Source organism: Mustela lutreola, chromosome 2 (assembly GCF_030435805.1).
Source record: "Mustela lutreola isolate mMusLut2 chromosome 2, mMusLut2.pri, whole genome shotgun sequence".
Classification (NCBI taxonomy): domain Eukaryota; kingdom Metazoa; phylum Chordata; class Mammalia; order Carnivora; family Mustelidae; genus Mustela; species Mustela lutreola.
Genome location: NC_081291.1, coordinates 114,501,040 through 114,520,626, shown reverse-complemented (window position 1 = coordinate 114,520,626; position 19,587 = coordinate 114,501,040). Strand labels below are relative to the sequence as shown.

The 19,587-nt window shown below is 44.9% G+C and overlaps 1 long non-coding RNA gene across 1 annotated transcript in view; it reads right to left on the bottom strand.

The window, feature by feature from the left end:
- Nucleotides 1-7,621, bottom strand: part of LOC131824738 (uncharacterized) — an 89,665-nt gene extending 82,044 nt beyond the window's left edge. The window contains exon 1 of the long non-coding RNA XR_009350969.1: nucleotides 7,387-7,621. This is a non-coding gene — a long non-coding RNA (uncharacterized LOC131824738). The remainder of the gene's footprint in view (nucleotides 1-7,386) is intronic.
- Nucleotides 7,622-19,587: the final 11,966 nt, after the last annotated feature.

Below are 19,587 nucleotides of genomic sequence, written 5' to 3'. Positions count from 1 at the left end.
GCAGGAGGAAGTAATAGCGGAATGCATTGATATCCTCTAGGGTAGGGTGGAAAGGAAATGCAAATCACAGATATTTATAATTGCAGCAAACTGAAACCCAAAAGATATTACTGTGGGCCGCCAAGCATTCCTGCTGGAAATCCTAAAAACCTGCTACCTTGAGGCTGTGCCCAGATCCCAGCTGGAAGCAGACTTATCTCTTCTCAGCTCCTGCCAGGCTGTTCTTCATACAACAAACACTAAGCTCCCCACATAATCCTACCTACAGAGGAGGAACTCCATACCCTTCTGTCTTCTCTTTTCAAAGTACCAAGCTGAGCCCTAAACTCCCAGATCATGACAAACTATTTTTTTGTCCTCGGTGCCCACCAGGCCACCCTGGCAAGTCTAGGCCGTCAGAGTTGGGGGCCGCATGGCTTGGGAAACATTATAAAGTCCCACTAGTCCCCTGACCCGGCCCCTGATTCTGGAGCCTCCCCTGCAGCAGGCTTGTGCTAGGCATTTGAGGAGCTCAGGAGAACAGCAGGAGGTCAAGGGTCTGGCCTCAGGAGAGAAGGAGAACAGGGTCCTAGCCTCAGCACAATTTCCTCTTCTACCAAAGGGAGGGAAAGACCACATTGATTTCAACCTTTTTCTTCTTTTAAAAATGTCAGTGGGGGGGCACCTGGGTGGCTCAGTGGGTTAAGGCCTCTGCTTTCAGCTCAGGTCATGATCCCGGGGTCCTGGGATCGAGCCCCGAGTCGGGCTTTCTGCTCAGCAGGGAGCCTGCTTCCAGCTCTCTCTCTCTCTCTCTCTCTCTGCCTGCCTCTCTGCCTACTTGTGATCTCTGCCTGTAAAATGAGTGAATAAAATCTTTAAAAAATAAATAAATAAATAAAAATAATAAAAATGTCAATGGTCCCCTTTTTCACCTGCTGTTCTTCATGGGACCCCATATACATAGCTGGAAGTTACCTACAGGTAGCCTCCTCAGGCATTTCAGAAAGATCCTAAACTAGTGTTTCTCAGACTTTAATGCCCATCATAATCTGGATGGATCTGGTGAAAATGCAGATTCTGACTTAGGGATCTGGGATAGGACCCAGTTGACATTGATGCCAGTGATCTATGGATCACATTGGAAATAGCAAGTGTCTAGGGCTCTAAGAATTGGTTGGAAAACCACTGATCTGGAAATATTAAACCAAAGCTCCTGGATTAGATGTTTCTTCTCTGGATTGAACTCAGCTTTTTCAAACCAAGATCTTAGAATGACCTCCTTACCTTCCTCTGGCTCTGGGTGTCTACCATCTATCTCTACAAGGCAGTCTGGAAACATTCCCGAGAGGTGTAGCCATGAGGAAGAGCTCTAAGCCATATCCTTCTAATAGAGAAGTACAAAAGGTTAAGGTAAATCCTCTCCAACCCACCCACCACCTTAGCACACAGTGAGATCAAATCACTGTTCCCACTGGCTCTCAAAAGGACGACCTTGTGACAGCCACTTTCTTCCTGCCCTCTCATAACCCCAGCAGATGAATGACGGAAGTCATTTTCCTCACAAAGTCCCTGTCCCTTGGGCCCACCCCCTTGGGAATGAGATGCTCCCACTGAGGTCAAAGGTATTTTTAGCACTGCTCATGTGGGACCATGCTTGGCAAATTCTCCTAGACATCAATCTTGGATTCCGCAAATGCCAGCTCTTCTAATCCAGGAGGCACAGAGGCGACAGAGAAATCTGAGTGCATTGGAAAATGAAGCACATGGCCTTTTGAGGATTTTGTCCATATGCTGTGTATGATAAAAACAACAACAGTAACACCTAATGCTCATAAAATGCTTCAGCATTTATAGAGCAGTTCCACTGGTGTTGGCCTCATTTGATCTTCCCAAGAGGCATATGGGAAAGATAAGGCAAAAATGACTCTTATTGTATTTAAAGGAAAGGCCAAGAGACTCGGCCTGGTGACAGATCCAGGAGGTAACAAACTTGGTTCTCCAGCCTCCAGGTCCAAACCCCAGTGCCTTTAAATCCCCACACAACTCTAACCTTTGGCTTCTCCTTCTAGCTTTGTTTTGTTTTCCACTGAAATATTTTGAGGAGCAAAATCTGCAGACTTTCATGTGAAAAGCCAGGGGTGAGAAGTGTTTCTTTAAAAATGGAAGACCAGAAGCAAGGAAGAATGAGGCACATTGTATATCAGTCATGGTCCTAGGACGAAGCAGAGGACACACTCAAAACAGGGTGACCAAAGAGAGATTAATTAAAGAATAATATATACAGGTGTGATCAGGGTTAAGTAAACCCAAAAGATGGTGAGGCATACTGGGGCTAACAACAACTGGGAGCTGCTACCAGTCCACCATCTATAAGGACAAAGAGAGAGGCAGTTCCCGGGATCTGGTGGCCATGCCAGGAGGCTACAGGAGAGGGCCACTGATAGGAACTGTGGCCTTTCATGGCAATATACAGCCTCCACTAACATCCAGCCAGCAGGGAGGGAGATATGGGATGATAGATCCTCACTTCTCCCTCCTCCCACCCTCTGATCACCTAATCAGTGAGTCCAACCAGAAGCCAGAGGGCATGGAACTTACTGATCTCTACAAGATCAGCTTCCTGAAGAGGGGGAAGAGAAGGAGGTTGGATTTAGAGGGTCAAATAGGGAACACCAGGCACACAGCTACCATAGCCAAGAAATTGGTTGCAGTGGAGGTGGAAGAAGGGCAGGCATAACAGAGTCTGGTGGGCTGGATTTTGAGGAGGAGCTGGTAGCTAAGTCCTTCCAAAGTAGAGTTACCCCAGAGCCCGGCTGTCATTCCCTGGGGCCACTCTGGCCCCAAGTTTCAGGGAAGCGCGCGTGCGCACACACACACACACACACACACACACACATGCATAAAAGCATACTAATAGCTCCCAAGAGGCCCAACCAATCCCACAGGCAGTGTTGGCTGTCTTGGAACCTGGGTTTAAATCCCAGTTCCTCCATTTTGCTTTGTGTGACCTTAGGCAGTACCTTCAATGTCTCTGAGTCTCTGAGCTTCACCTGTGGGGATAATCCTGCCTGTCTCAGGACAGATGGGCACATTACACACTGAGAAGCCATGCAAAGTCAGGATGTAAGAAAATGGCAAGAATGCCATGCAAGGAAATCATGTAAAAATGTGGTGGAATCCAAATGGTCTGGACCATCTATGCTTCATTTGCTCTCTGTAAAATCCAGATCCTAATACTTAGACTTGAGGCAGGATAAATCCAAAGTATTCCCAGACTCACCATGTCAACCTTCTGCCATCTAAAAAAAAGAAGTAAGAGGTGACACAGTCGGTGGCAAAGATAGGACCAGGAGGCATCCTCTCATGGCCTCATGGCGTGCCCCCATGGTCCTTGCCCCTTTCACATGACAGTCAGTGAGACAAAGGATGAGGTAAGGTCTTGCCAATTGTATCAGTGGTGGTGATTACTGCAGTTAATAGCAATCTTTCCTCCATCAATCTATCCCAGGGTGGAAAAGTCCCATCATTAACCATGTCTTCCAGGGCACTGGAAAGTATGATTACTTGACCAGGATAAGGCACATGAATACTCATGAGCACACCATCAGGAGTGTTCATCTGAGTCAAGAGAAATGTCACTTTGCAGAGGACAGGATCCAGAGGCCACAGGTAAGTTGTGATGGGCAGCAGGTAGCACAAAAGACCAGAGCCTGATATGCTCCATACAAATGAAGGAAAGCTTGGGTAGGGACCCAAGAGGGTACATAAGACTCCCAACCACAGCTGGCTAGAGGAGAAGTTAGGTAGAGGAGGAAAGCCCAGCCCTGAACAGCTGATGGGCTCCCCCATGTTCTCCCTGAGAGCAGGCAGAATTGGGCCCCACTCTCCAGGCCCTCCTTTTGCAGGCAGACCCCCATGGGCAGGCTTCAGGAGACATCTCCATCTGTGGATTCTTCAGTGGAGAGTTTGTTACAAGAGGATCACATGCCACATTGCAGCTTTTAATCTAAGAGCCAAGGGACGCCTGGGTGGCACAGTCAGTTACGCGTCTGACTCCTGGTTTTGGCTCAGGTCCTAATCTCAGGGTTGTGAGATTGAGGCCTGCTTCAGGCTCTGTGCTCAGCAGAGATTCTGCTTAGAGTTTCTCTTTCCCTTGCACTCTGCCACTCCCCTCTGCTCACTTGCTCTCTCTCTCAAATAAATAAATCTTTAAAAAAAAATTTTAAATAAATAAAAGCCCAAATCTCCTAGGGAAGACCTCCAGCTTTCAGAATGTGTGAACCAGCTCACACCCCAGGGAGATCATTCTGTTCTTCTTCCCTTCTATTACCCATCTCTTCAACTGTCCCTCTGCCCCCACCATGTTCAATTGTTCTTCTATACATTCATTTAACCAATATTAATTGAGCACATACTGTGGGTCAGGCACTGTGCTTATCATGAGGAATATCATGAGGAACCCTGCCTGCACAGAACTGATCATCCAGATTTCACTGAAACAAATGTGGGAGCAAAGACTGGCTCGGTCAAGAGTGCTAAACAAACACGTGCTGCTTCTGGAAGGACTATCTTCAGCACAAATATCCTGAACAGAATTGTACATAGTATATCCAGAGAGCCTCAACTACTCTGAGGGTCAGGACAAAGGGAGTATAGGTTTCTCTCAGAGCATGGGAGGTAGTCTGGGACAGTTCCCATCTCCGTGGCCCAGTGAATGACCTTGGACAAGTTCCTTCACCTGTCTGAGACTTTTTTTCCTCCTCTGAGTGACGGTGGTCATCACAGTACCTCACTCATGGAACCACGATGAGAATTAGGATAATACATCTCGAGCTCTGAGAACAGTTCCTGGGATGGAAGGTACTAAATAGTCACCGTCACTAGTGACCTGAGGCCAAGGGGGGCCATGACTCACCAAATGCTTCTCACCTAGTTTCCTAACAGAGGCAAGGTTGGAACCTAGGTGCCCCCAACACCAGACCAGTGTTCTTTCCACCGCATCTCCTATCTTCCCACCAGGGAATCCACATCATGAATTTAGCTATATCCCATTTGAATGTTTAAACAAACTGGGAAATTTGAGCTTGTATCTCCATACAGAGCCTTTCTTATTTGGGCCACCAGAAAGATTATATTTCTTCCACTCAAGTAACCCCATTGCCAACAGCCAATCATCTGGCTCACCCTCCTTGCTAAGGAAACTGAAGCCTCTGACTCCATGGCCAGCACTTAAGGCCAAGCATTCCCTCCTGGCCACATCTCGCTGAATCACTGTACCCCTGCAGCCCATATCTTCACGGTTACTTCCCCACCTCACTTCTTTGCTTAGATTGAGCACTGTTTCCACGATCTCACCAGGTAAAGGTTGTGAACAGGTGTGATATAAGTGAGTCCTTGTGTGAAGATCTGGGGCCCTGCAGTGGGTCCATAGATCCACTCAATTCACAGTCCAGGTCGTGGCAAGCCCATGCCCCAACTCAGTGAAATTAACAGACGTAGGTGATTTATGTCACACCAAAGCATATTTAACAGTCCATTGATACCTCACAGCCTAAGCCCTAACCACTTGCTGATTCTACTGAATCACAAAGTGTTAGTTTGGTGTAACTTTAGAAATCATTTGCTCTGCTCTCCCTTTCTCTTGTAGGCATTGCCAGAGTCTTAGCTTGGAAATTAGAATAAAAAGTAACCGAGTATTGGGGTACAGAATTCCGACCTTGGTAGCCAAACTACCTAGGCTTAACTCTGTTCTAGCCATTAAGGTGAGGCTTTGGCCAACCCACTTCCCATCACTGTACCTCAGTTCTCTCATCAGTAAAATGGAACAAAAGTACTTCCCTTATAGGACTGTCATGAGAATTGAGTAAGTTCATAACTAACAAAGTGCTTAGAGCAGTGCATGGCACATAACCAAGCATTATGTGTTTATAATAAATAAACTAAGAAGACAGGACCTTCTGTGAGTCTCAATCAGTTTTATGCCCACTCAGCATGCTGTCAGATTGGAGTAGATAGTCTCTAGGGGCCCCCTTATTTTTTTATCATGGTGGTGGCATCCCTTGCTGGAATGGGTGGTGTACCGCTCTCTGAAATGAAAAAACAGCTCTTCGGAAGCACCAAGAAGAACACAGTGACAGAGGAATAACTCACCTGACTGAGGCAAAGATCTCCATGACTTTGATTTTTGCCTTGGCCTTAGCCAAAGTCATTACAGGAAGCTCCTCGGGAGCTTGGACTGGAGAGTGTGCCCACTGGTGGTCTCAGGGGGTTTCTGTCAGGTATCAGGGAGCTGGCCATTGCTGGGCACTCTTCACTGCTTGTCCTCCACCCTGTCTCTCTCTGATCCACCTCATGTTTGTCCTCTGAAGATGGCTGGGGACTCAGAATCCCCCCTTTGCTTCCACCCAGGCATTCTCCTTTGGAGTCTGATTCCATTAAAAGAATTCTATGATTCATTTGGCTCTGCTGCTGTGGGGGGTTGGGAGTGGGGACAAGAGAGTGATGGAGAAAGGGTACAAGTTGGACATGCACAAAGGGCCCTGATTTGTAAGATGCTCTGTTCACTGCAGATTAGGAAAGAGTACCAGCCCCTGCACTGGTGCCTTTCATGGACCTGAATGACAGGAAAGTTCCCCAGATGCCTGCAGAACCTCAGAGGAACACAGGCTGTCTTCAGACACCTCATTCTCTGCTATGTCATTGATGGTGACAGCCAGAGATGATGCACAGGTGTTCAGGTTTAGGTTGCTCCTCTCCTTCCCCCCAACACCCCCAACTCCCATCCTACAGCCCAGTCTCTCAACCCAACCACTGTCCAGCAGCCCACCTGTACTTGTTGCTAAGTTAGAGCCACCTTCTCATTGTATCATTGTCTTGCTCTCATTTTTGGTCTCCCCACAGCCTTCAGGACAAAGTCCAGGTCCCCACTGGCCCTCAAGTCCCAATTATCTTACCTCCACAGCTTCCCTGTCCAAACAAAATTATGCCATCCTTTGCCACCCCAAGCTGTCATTCCTCATCCTACAGTAGGAATACCTCACCTCCATATTTGAGTAGAAACCATTGGTTCTAACCATCTACTCACTGGGCGGCCTGGAGAAAGTTACTTACCCTCTCTGAGTCTCGTGTTTTTTAGCTACAAAGTGATGCTATCTAAGAGGGAAGGGCTTTCGTAAAGAGGTAATGTACAAGGTTTTAGCACTGTACATTGGATATAGTAAGAGTTTAATAAAAGTGGTTATAGTAATAGCCATAATAATAAAGATTATGGGCATGATTGTTCTATCTCAAGTCGTCACATCCTTTTGTGAGCTCCCAACTGATCACCACTCCTCCTTCATTTGAAGTCTTTCTGAATTTGTGACCATGCTTCTATTCTGCATAGTATTATTGTGGTTTCCCACTTACCCTGTCTCTCCGTTTGGAAGCAGGAACGATGACTGGTCCAAAAATGGATCCTCGTACTTAGTAGGTGCTCAGTAAACATTTCTTTCATTTGGATGTTCCCCCTGTGCCCTGGAGGGAGGGCCATAAAAAGTCAATGGTGCTCCTGAGCTGCTCAGGAGTAATGGGCCCCTCTTTAGAAATGAGACAGAGCCACCCAGTATGGGTGTCTGCCTGTAGGGACACGTGGCACAGCCTGGGTAGCCACAGGGACCAGCTCATGATCTTCACCCTCGTGCCCCACACCCTACTTCTCAAAGCCTGGACTGGTGCTATGGTTGGTCACCAGAAAGAACAGGGGAAGTGTGTGCAAGAGAGCAATTGCTTTTGCCACTGAGACTTTGCTTGGGAAATGGGAGAAGTAGAGGGGAAGCGTTCCTATGTTCTGAGACTTGCAGAAGGAAAATGGGAGTAGGAAGGAAATGACCTGTGTTGTCCAAGTCTCAAAAAGAAGACACTGCTCTTGTACATGGAGTTCATCAGAGAAATTCTCCTCTGTGTTATACAGAGCTCCACAACCTGATGAGGGTGAACTCGGAGGGCTCCCCGCTCTCTGATTCATCTGAACCGCAAGCTTGGGCTGGCAGGCACACCGTTGCCTCTGCCCCAAGCTGACCTTATTTGAAATTCCCCATGTTGCCATCATGGTCACAGGACTCAGTCACCCTGGGCCGTAGGTCAGTTCACTCATAGTAGCTGTCCTCTGTGAATTTCAATCTGAAGAGACAGGCTGCCCTGTCCCCCATCCCTCAGGAACCTGGATCTGAATCTAGTCCCAGGGATCAAGCATTCTGGTCTGACCCCACCCCCAAAAGAGAGGGTCATACCAACCGGCAGTGATGGAGCCAGAGCCTGAACGCAGAGCTCTGCTTCTCAGTCCAGCGTACTTTCCACTCCCCCCCGAGATGCCCCTACCGGCTGTTCACTCCAAGGACATAACCCACGAAGAAAGAAGGGGTTGTGAAATCCTGCCACTGGAAGCCCAGGGCTGGCTGAAAGCCCAGATGGCTCTCTTTTACCCCTCCTAACCTAGTCTCAATTCCACAGTTTTCCTTTCATACATTCGTGTTAACCCTTTTTCTCCATGAGGCCATGAACTGCCTTCCAAGGAGCAGCTCCTGAGAACAGCTGAGCTAACTTCTGCTTGCATCTTCCCGGACACCTCTACTGGCAAGACCTTGGCATTGAGCAATTACCTTGTGCAAACGGACTCTTCCTTGCCCTTCATCATTACTTGGCAACTCTGCAAAACAGTAACTCAACTGTTTATTTGTACTTCAAACTCAAGATTGAAAAGTTAGCTTTGTATTTCTTTCTTTCCCTTGAGGAAGTTACTAGGGACCTAAGGGATTTCTGGTCTTTGACTCCTGACTAGTAGCTCAGCACACCTTAATCTTCAGCTAGCTCCCAGTCTGTGCCAGGTGACACAGGATGTGCTGGGGAGGAAACAAGATATCCCTCCAGAGGGAAGATGATCCCAAACAGAGACTTACCATTGACTCAATAACACCCCCAACCACCCATCCCCATGGCCACCAACCAACTCTTGTTTCCATTGCATCCAGCCAGCCTGGGGCACTATCTCCCACATTTGTTCTGTAGTTGTATAGTTTACAAATCATTTCAGCCTCTTTGCAAGTGATATCCAGGACCTCTCTGAAGGATAGGCAGGGCAGGTGCTCACATTAGAGAAGTACATAAACCTATATATTTCTGCACATATCTGGAACTGATCTGAGAGCAAGCTTACATGCTTAGAAAACAATACAGTCAGTCCCCTGACCCCAAATACACTGCCCATGTTGACTTTCTTTTTCCAATTTCTTTCTTTGTTACCCATCTCGAATACCCAACAAAAGGAGCTTTCTAGAACATCAGTTTTCTCACACAACCCTCACTTTCACAAAGCTTCTGAGCCTCCTAAATACCCTCCGAATAAAACCATGATGATTCAGCTGGTCTTTCAACGTCCTCCAGACTGTGACTCCAAAGTGTCCCCTCAACATCAATTCCATGTCATCAGCTTGGTAGATCTTTCTTAAATTCCCTACAATGCCTTGTGTACTTTGAACCTTTAGGCCTTGATCCTGTTGCCTCTCTAGACCTCCCTATGCTTCAACCCACACGTACCTTCTCAGATGCTGCTTCAGTAGGGCTTCCTCCTGCTAAAAGTCTCTCCTGGATAGCCTTGGCCCACAGTGAACTCTACCTTGTGAAATTCCACAGCCCATGTCAATCACCTTGCTCTCTGGACCTAGGGAGCAAACCTGCTCAACAGAAATTGAAGCTCGACTCTACCACCTGTTTTCCACCTCAGCCCAAGGCTGGATGGGCTTTGCATGCTAGAAAAGGGTCATCACAGGCATCTGTTGGTGGTTATCTACTACACATCAGGTTCACGAAGAGTCTGGGGTAGGAAGTGCCTTCTCATGACTAAACAAAAAACACAATAGAAAAAATATTGGAACACACAAGCAAAAAAGCCCTTATATTTCATCCCTAAAATATTAAATGTGCACTTCTTTGTCAAAGGAGGAGGAAGGAGGAAGGGAGGAGGAGGAAGATATGGAGAGGGATAGCTCAAGTGCAGACCCAAGGAGCCCGATTCCCATCTCTGGCTCCTCGGGGCCCTACTATGAGCAGAGACCACTGGGAGTAGAGTCCTTGTGCCATTTTACATTAGAATGTCTATTTTCTCAAGTGGATAATGTCCCTGTTCTGTCCATCTCACTGGGTAATACATGTAAATGTGCTTTGTAAGTGTCAGTATCAGACATATGCAAAAGATAGCTAATTTCCAAAGCCCAGCCCTGCCCAGTGTCTTTCCTCTGTGAAAATCCGTGAGACCATTTGGGTCCACAGAAGAGTGAACACTCCCTTTTGTACCTATGCTGTTGACTGATGGCTGTCTGATGCTGGAAATGTCCCATGACCCTTGAGCTATTATTAGGGTTGGTTAAATTGGCAGAGGGAGAATATAAACAGGCAGCATGGCCATCACCAAACTTTTGGTTTCTCATTTCAGGAACCAGTTTCAAAATAAAACCTTTCCCTTAAAAGAGAGTGCATTTCAGTAGCTCTTCCCAACAGACTGAAAGGAAAGGGAATTATACTTTGCAAGATTAGAGAATTTGCTTCCCTGGGTTTGCTCAGCCACAGTCCTTAACCCTGGAACATTTGTTCCAAACTGCTACTTGAGCCTTGAAGTTCAGCCAAGTTGGGTGGACTTCAGGGTGCCTTCACTGACAGCTTGTCTGAGCCTCAATGCCCTGCCATAGGACAAATGGCCACGACTCCAAATAGGACAGATTTTCAAGGAACAGCAACAAGGTTAGGAATGGAGGAGTTTGGGGCTGAGGAGTTTCAGGGGTTTTGCTCCTGAGTCCATGCCTCCCTCCAAGTTACCAATGGGATGGTATATATCCCACATTCTCATCTGAGAATCTGAGGCTTTCAGGCTCCCGTGGCCCAGTTAGCTGCAGTGAACCTTCCACATAACCTTTCCCCTCCCCTAACACACACTTGCAACCTTGCTTCATTTACCACCCCCACCTCCTCCAAAGCAGCCAAGATATTTTAAAACCCTTGTTTTGATCTTCTTTGCATATCAGTTACACTATTTCTGAGCGTGTTTATTTTTATTTTTTTTTTCCGGTGGTGAGCCTGTTGCTTTGAGCCCTCCACTCGCACGTTTCCACTTCCTCTCACTTTCCTGTGCACTGCTGTGGCCTCAGGGCATGTGGCTCAGGCTAAGCTGGATGGTTCTCATGGGTCTGTGGCCTTTGACGGAGCCAGGGGAGGTCTGTTCTTCTACTCCTGGTGCTCCATTAGTCCTGACATCTGCAGAGGCAGGAGGAAACTTCAGTTATGCAGTCCCTTCCTCATTTCCTAAGGACGTAGTTCTGACTACTAGTCTGAAAAGGAGGGGGTCTGGACTGGGCATGAGGGAGAACAGAATTTTGATTCTAACTTTGAACTGACCTTGAGAAAATCCTCTACCCTCTTCAGGGTTGACTTAATGTTTCTAAAGCTCCTTGTGACCCTAAATTTGGAGGATTCTAACCACCATAAGGATACTGCTCTATCAACTAACAAAATAAGCTCTGTATTGAGGATCAGCTTAGGGCCAGGTTCCAAGATGGACCTGTTGGAGATACAGGGATGACTGAGATATCCCACTCTCAGGGAGTAATGATTGAGAGTTTGGGGATAGAGCATCCCCTCATGATAGAGTCTTGGGAAATGTGTCTGGTGTGACTTACGAGAAGACCAAGATTACACCCTGCCAGTGAGTCAGTTACATATGCCCGAACCCACATGCTTCCCAGCATTTTTTCATATCACAGCATACTTAAAATGGGTATTATCTGTACAGCATACTGGGCAAATGAATGAGGCTGCTCTTGCCCGGCTTTAACCAACTCATTAATCCTGGCTGTACTGGGCCTTTGCTGGCCTTCCAAAGCCTGGGAAGACAATATTTGGACCCAGATTTGAGAAGCTCTGGTTGAAAAAATTGAGGTAACTCTTTGTTTAGCAAGAAGAATGTTGTTCTGGCCTACTGAAAAAATACAAAATTCTAGAGAAGGCAGAACAGGTAGGAAGGTGAGTTCTGAAAGTAGATCACAGGACTCAGGTCGGGAATCCCACATTTGCCAATCCTGTTCCCTTGGGAAACACTAAAGCTCAGTTTCTCTGTCTTGGAAATGGAAATAGTAATATTCTCAACCTAAATAAGATAACACGCCTCAGCACGCTCTGGAGATTCAATAAATGTTGCCCGTTATTATTATGGCTAACATAAGACAGGAAATTAAAGGTCATCTGGTCCAATCCTCTCATTTGAGAGATAAGGAACTTCTGACTTGACCAAAATCATGCAGCTTGTTTGTAGCTAAGCTGAGACTAGATTCTGAGTCTTCTGATTTCAGTTCTGGCTTTTTATAATAAAGGGAATGATGTGCCACTCTGTGTTAAAAAGCATCCAACTTCCTAAGTGCTTAAGGTGGGTTCTCCTTTCCTGATGATGTTTTAAAGATTGGACTGATCATATTTGTTTTAAATTCATTTACTAATAACCCTGCCTTCGGAGCAGGCATGAGTGAGATGACCTTCTAAAGGTTTGCTTCATATTCCAAGTCAGTAGCCAAGGGCCAGATTCCTTGACTTCAGAAGTAATGGGAATGGGACTGGCTACACACCTGGCATCCAGATGCCAAAGGCACCAGGTCATGAATCCAAGAAGTCCCATTTAACACGTGAACACACTGAATCTCTGCTTCACTCAGAGCCATACATCATGTTCAATAGCAAAACAAAGACTAGTACTTGGATCTCAGACTTGCTGCAGGTGCCCTTCCCACGAGCTCACAAAGGGAAATAGGATTTAAGGCTCATTGTCCACACGCACTGATCATGTCACCCAAGCCTATAAACATGCTGACTTGCCCTGCGAAGTCAATTACTCACTTAGATGTGTTTTCTTCCTTTCTTTTTCTCCTGCCAACCACAGAGGATTGAAACAACTTATCGGAAATACGATAATGAATAATGAAGTGTGCATAAAAATAAACTCTAGTATCTTAGACCAGGATATCCAGGCCTGGGCTGTCCAGTGTAAAAGCCAGCAGGCACGTGCGTCTATTTAAATTTGAATTAAGAAAAAATAAATATAATAAAAATTTATTTCCTTTGTTTCACTGGCCACATCTCAAGGGCTCAGCTGCCACACGTGGTTAATGGCTACTCATTGGACATTGCAGATACAGAATATTGCCATGTTTGTAGAAAGTTCTGTTGGGCAAAACTATCTAGTTAGGTAACCATGTCCTAGATTCCTATATGTTTGCAATAATTAAGATAAAATTTTGGCTCTGAGCTTTGTGCTATTAAGCCGAGAGAGAGAGAGAGAAACCAAAGCAAAGCCAGTTGTGTCATGACCAGGTTCTCAAGGGAAGCAGAGATGTTCTAGCTCTTAGACCTAAAAGGATTCCTCATAGAGGGCTATATAGAAAATATTACTGAGTGACAGAACAAATAATGTCTTCAGAAACCCCAAGGGACAATGTAGTCCCAAATTGCAATGTCAGTTTTTATACTGAGTCACCACTAAAGTTGAGGGTATAATTCACTAGGATTTAACTAAAGGAAAACACTCCGAGTGGGGCAGTGGGCGGGGGCGGGGGGGGTGGCAATGTGCAGATAGAGATGGAAGACTCATTTATTTGGTTCTGGAAAAGAATATCTTAGCAGTTTTGGTCAGGTGATTATCTACTGGAATGACATCTGCTCTCAGGCCAGGATGACAAGATGAAGCAGCCATTGGAGTTCTGGAAGAAGAACATCCAAACAGGAGGAAAAGCAAATGCCAAGGTCCTCAGATTGGAAAGCGTTGGCAGACTAGAGGGAGAGAAAAAGCCACAAAATGTGAACGTTGCGGATGTTGCTGAGGGTGAAGGGAGATGATGCTGGACAAGTAGTCAAGGGCCAAGCCCTGCAGTCTTATACGCATGGTCAGAGAGTTTAGCAGAGAGGTGACAGTATTCTGGCTACTGTGTGAACGGTGAGGATAGGGAACAAAAATCTGTATATGAACAATGTGTTGACAGTTTGGAATAAGATGGCCATCAATAGAGATGATGAAAAATAATCTAAATAGGCATATATTTTAGAGGTACAGTAATAGGACTTGCTTATGGGCTAAACATGGCATTTAAGGGAAATAAAAATAAATCAGAATGACGCGGGTATTTTCTCCAAACAAATACTTGGGTGGTTCAGGACAACTTACTCTGACAAGGGAAGACTTGATGAGGAGGAACTGGACGTGGGGGAGGGGCACATCAATTGTTTGGTTTGGGTGGTAGTTTATGTGAAATGCCTATTAGATATACCATTATAGTTATCAAGTCTGGAGCTCAAGGGAGAAGTCAGGTGGAGATAGAGATTTGGAGTTATCTGCATATAGATGGTGTATTAAAGCCATGGGACCCAATGAGTTCATCTGGGAAGAGTATAGACAGAACAGACACAAGAACCTCAGAGCACTCCAAAATTTGATGTAGAGGAGGAAGAGCCAGACAAGGAGACAGGAAGGTAAGGTCAAACCAGGTGAGCATGGAATCGCAGAAGGCCAAAGAAGGAAATGTTCAAGAAAGTACTAGGGATCAATCATGTCCCATTCTACTGAGCAGTCCAGTGAGTTGAGTCCATGTGAGCTTTGGAAACAGGTAGATCTTTAGTGACCTTTATAAGGGCTGCTTAAGTACAGTGATAGAATCTGAAAAAAAAAAAAAATGGAAACAGAGTGAGGAGAGGATGGGAGCTGAAGGAGAGAGGAACGTGGATCCTGAAGATTTTTATAAAGGCATCAAAGAAAGGGGTGGAAGCTGGAGGATCAAGGGAGGAAAGCAGGACCAAGGGAGAGTTGTTTTTTAATGGTTACTACCCAGGCATCTTTGTATGTTGATGGCATAGATGTAGCAGGACAAGGGAAAATGATGTTGCTAGAGACAAGTAAGTAAAAGGAGGTAGAATCCAGAAGACAAATGGAAGATTCACCTTTATTTAGAAACAGCAACACTACCTGTGGAAGGCAGTATTACATGCAGGTACAGATGCAAGTAGGTAAAGACCTTGGTGGTGGAAAGATGGAGTAACTGTCCTCCAATAAAAATGAAAGTCATCATCCTAGAAGATGGAAAGGGGAAAGCATGGTGGAGATTTAGGGAGGAAGGGTAAGGTGTAAAAGGGTTGATTCAAAGATTGAAAAAATGAATTTGCCAGAAGTGTTATAGGGCCCTTCAGAGGTCCATTTGAGGGCTACAGCCATAAAGTTAAAGTAAGCAGCTTCCAGCATGGGTACAATATTTTTTGTATTGTTTTGTTTTTTGGCAAATTTCTTTTTTTTTTTAATTAACATATACTGTATTATTTGTTTCAGAGGTACAGGTCTCTAGTTGATCAGTGTTACACAATTCACAGCGCTCACCACAGTACATACCCTCCCCAATGTCCATCAGGGTTGGTCAGTTTCTAAGTAGTTTTCAAATTGGAATTTTTTTTAATTAAATTTATTTATTTTCAGCATAACAGTATTCATTATTTTTTCACCACACCCAGTGCTCCATGCAATCCGTGCCCTCACTAATACCCACCACCTGGTACCCAAACCTCCCACCCCCCCCGCCACTTCAAACCCCTCAGATGGGTACAATGTTTTAACAACAATTTACTGCTTAGATACAAGCAAAGGAGGAGAAGTTGGTTACCTTTCATCAAGACTGGGCCTTTGCCCAACGAAGGGGAAAGCAGCAAAGGAATTTAGCATCTTGGCAACAGAATAGTTATGGTAGAGCAGTGGGAGACTGGGTCAGAATAGGGGCTAAGACTGGTCAGTAACACAACCTCACTGGACTCCACCTCACTCCAAATCATCTGCCAGAATGATCAGAATGCCAAGAGTTGTGCTTCCTCCATAAAGGGAGTTTGTCACTGACTTGGGTTTTGCCACATCTAGAATCCCCTCTTTCAGGTGCTGTTGAGTGCTGGGCACCAAATTAGGCAGAAGAGTCACTTCCGAGTACAAAGGAAGACATATTCCCTGGTAACATACATCATGTAGCCAAGTCTCACAGCATTGGGAAACAGGCTCAGACCTGCAGAGAGAAGACCCATGTATTGGTCAGTGTCTGTTCCCCCTACCAGATAAAAAGCCTCCCCCACACTCTGGGCCTCTGATCTGGCTCTTCATAACACTGACCCTGCCTAAATGATAACCTGTTTCACAGATCTGATGAGATGGTGAGTGTAAGACCATCTTGAGTGTAAGGAATTCTGGAGACAAGAGAAATCATGTTATTAAGACTCTGTAAACTTATCTACAAATACAGATCATCATGGCTTATAAGCAATTTGCCTTAGAACTGGAAACTGACGAAATGCTTGCAATGAAAGGCAAGTGCATTTCAAAACAGAAGCAATGGGAAGCAAGCGTCTTTCTCTTTTGTGCAACATCCTATGACCTCGTGGTTCTCACAGCCCAGGATGTTGCTGCAGCCCTCAACCCACTGTGCTCAGAACCACACGGCACTAATTCCTGAGTCAGGCTATGATCCCGAGCTCGTGACTTAACCTTTCAATAACTCAGTCACCTTCTCTGTGAAGTGGGAAGAATTGTAATCAGCTTACAGGGACATCTGGAGGATTCGATTTTTTTTTTTTTTTTTTTTTTTTTTTTTAAGGAAACAGGTAACTGGAAAGTACTCTCGGCTACTTTGAGAAGAGGTTGGTATAAACGTGAAGTGTCACTATTATTAAGTGTGAGGCAATCCTCCCCACCCCCAGCATGTCCCGGAGCTACAATGTGAGCTGTGTGACAGGCTATTTTTAAATCCTCATCTCTGGAAGCATATGGTCCCACACAGTGCCAAAAAGAGAAAACTGACCTGCTTCTTGTTTGTTTGCTTGTGTGTTTTGACATGATGGAGCATTTTCTATGGTCTGGTAAAGATGATCTTTTCTACTCTGAACTTCTAAAGCGGGTGTTGAAGTTTTGCTATAACACAGCCTGAAACAGACATGGCCATATCACTTACTTAACCAACAAGGAAGACTATCCTGAGTCAATGGTGTGTTTATACAGATCTCCTTCCCTCCGGATCAGTTAAAAAGTTTCAGGGTTTGCCTGGCTGTTTATTATTATTGTTAGTTCTTTTGTTTTTGTATCTTATTAGTATCAACCTCTACTGACCTAAGCCCTTGTGTGCCTCAAATATACACTCTGTCCATCCTAAGCTTCAATTTTTGCTACCCCCTCTCACCAACCTGACTCCACTCACTCTATTTGCGATTTGGCAAGGCTATTCTGAATCCAGTCAAACTTGTCACTCATCAGATTTGATTTCTGACACCAAATCCGTGGAAGATATCCAGCTGATCGGCTCAAAAAGGAAAGAGATGAAAACACCTATTTCACAAGTTCATGGAATTTGACTTTTGTGCAAACCTCCCTTTCCCACAAAAATATCCCCCATTTAATTTCTTAAAGTAAAAAAGAAAGATAAGAAGGATCCTACAATTGAGTCTGCCTTATTTATTTATTTATTTATTTACCCTTTTTTCCCCCCCTTTTCCCCCTTGTAAGATCCAGAATCCAACTTGTCTTTAGATCAAGTGATAAATAAAAATGGAAATAATGAAATTTTATAACTTTACTTATCCAATGTAAAAGGTAATTCATAAATGAGGTTGATGAGATGCATTCGGGAAGATAGGCCCTGCATATTCAGTTAAATGGTTGACTCCAGAAGCTTTGAAAGGACTCTTAAAATGTTCTCTGTGACCCTGGATCCAATAAGAGAGCCAGTCAAGGAAATTCATGAATGTTCCAAATAAAAATATTATTAAGCTCAAGATATATCTAGTCCTAAGAAGGTCTTCTTCAAGTATAAATGAACTCCCTTGATAGAGAGGTTTGGGAAGAAGAGGAATGAGGATTTGCTGGGGATACTGGAACAGAAATTCTGACATTGACCACCATGTGATCAGCTAAACTTGAAGATCCTCTCTGACTCTGAAAACCTGTCATTCTATGGATGAGCCAACAACTTCAAATCTTTTTTGATAAGTAGACAAATAGCCACTGTATGACCGAGCTGGGTTTTCAAAAAAAATCTTCCAATGTACATATAAAGACACTCCCATTTTTTTGCCCCTCCTTGCCCAATTTAACTCAAATCCCAATGTATAGACACCAAGAAAGAAGAAAAGGTTAATAACATGACTTGTCTTCCCTCTACAAACAGAACTATCTTTCACTTACATGCATTTTTTTTCCTCTTGCCATTTCTATTGGTCTGGTGCAGAAACACACCATCCCCCTGCTATAACCCCCTTCCCTCCTCTGTTTCCTCACAAGTCTATCGTTCACATGTGAGGCCTCCCCAGTCATCATAACCTGTAGTTGGTCTACAAAATGCTCTGACTTTCTCTTTCCCATAACTCTCCTCAAATCCATAACTCCAGCTCAACTGGAAGTTTCAACTCCAAGTAGATTAAGGTACCAAGAAAACCTTCCACTAGCTGATTCAGTGGCACCACACCCAAAAAGACCCTCTCTGTCTTCTCTGTCTACTTCGTCATTCAACTCAACTCCTCCAAGAGGCATTCCCAACTTCTGCAGCCTGTTCATGATCTTCCCCTTCTCTATTGTCCTAGAGGTTTCAGAGTCATTAGCTACTATTGAAGTAGTAAATACATCTTTGCATCTCTGTTTTGTTTGGGTGTGTGCTGGTTTCCCAACCCAGGGCTGCAAGTTCCTGGAAGGTAGAGACCATTTCTTCCTCTACTTTTGTAACCAACCTGGTGCCTAACTCACTGTTGGGCACAGAGTGGTAGCAACAAACTTTCACCCTCGTGTCAGGTTATAGAGTTGAAACAGTACTTCCGCATATCATTCATTAGATGCTCACAGCAACAAGGTCAGGTCCACCAGGCAGAAAATGGGTAGTCTCATATGGGTGGGAAAACTGAGGCGTGGAGAGCTCATTATACCTGCAGAAAATTTCTAGTTCAGTCCTCCCTTAATCATAACTATTAGGTGAGAAAATAAATGAAGAGCTCTTTCTGTTCAAAAATTTGTGGGTAGCCAAAGGGAAATGACCATGTATTTGGCAAATGTCCCATTCTGTTGATGTAGGCTGACCTCCAAAACAGGCTGAAGAATCCACTTTGTCTGGATAGACTCAGTTGGAGAGACAAATGGCCCATGTCTCCTTGACTCTGGTCATGTTCTGTGAATGAGAAGAGAATGCAGTGAGAACCACGAGTATTTTGATATGTGTTTGCATGGGAGCTTAAATGGAAACCAGCAACCTCAGACATTGCTCTGAGAAACCTCTAGGCCTGACCATCTTGAGGCTGCTAGGGCCTTGTGACCGAGGCAGACAGAAGAGACCTGTCTGGAAGAGGCCTCAGGCCCCAAATGATCCTTAGTGCCCTTCACTTCTTTAACAACTAAATTCACCCAATCTCATTTACATAAATTTTAGAAGTCTTTGGAAATGTGTTCCCATTCCTCCAGAAATTGCCTCTGAAAATTCTAGTAAAAAGTCTTCCAGATTTGTTCAGCCAAGTTCCTTTTCCCCTTCCTTTTTTTGACAATAA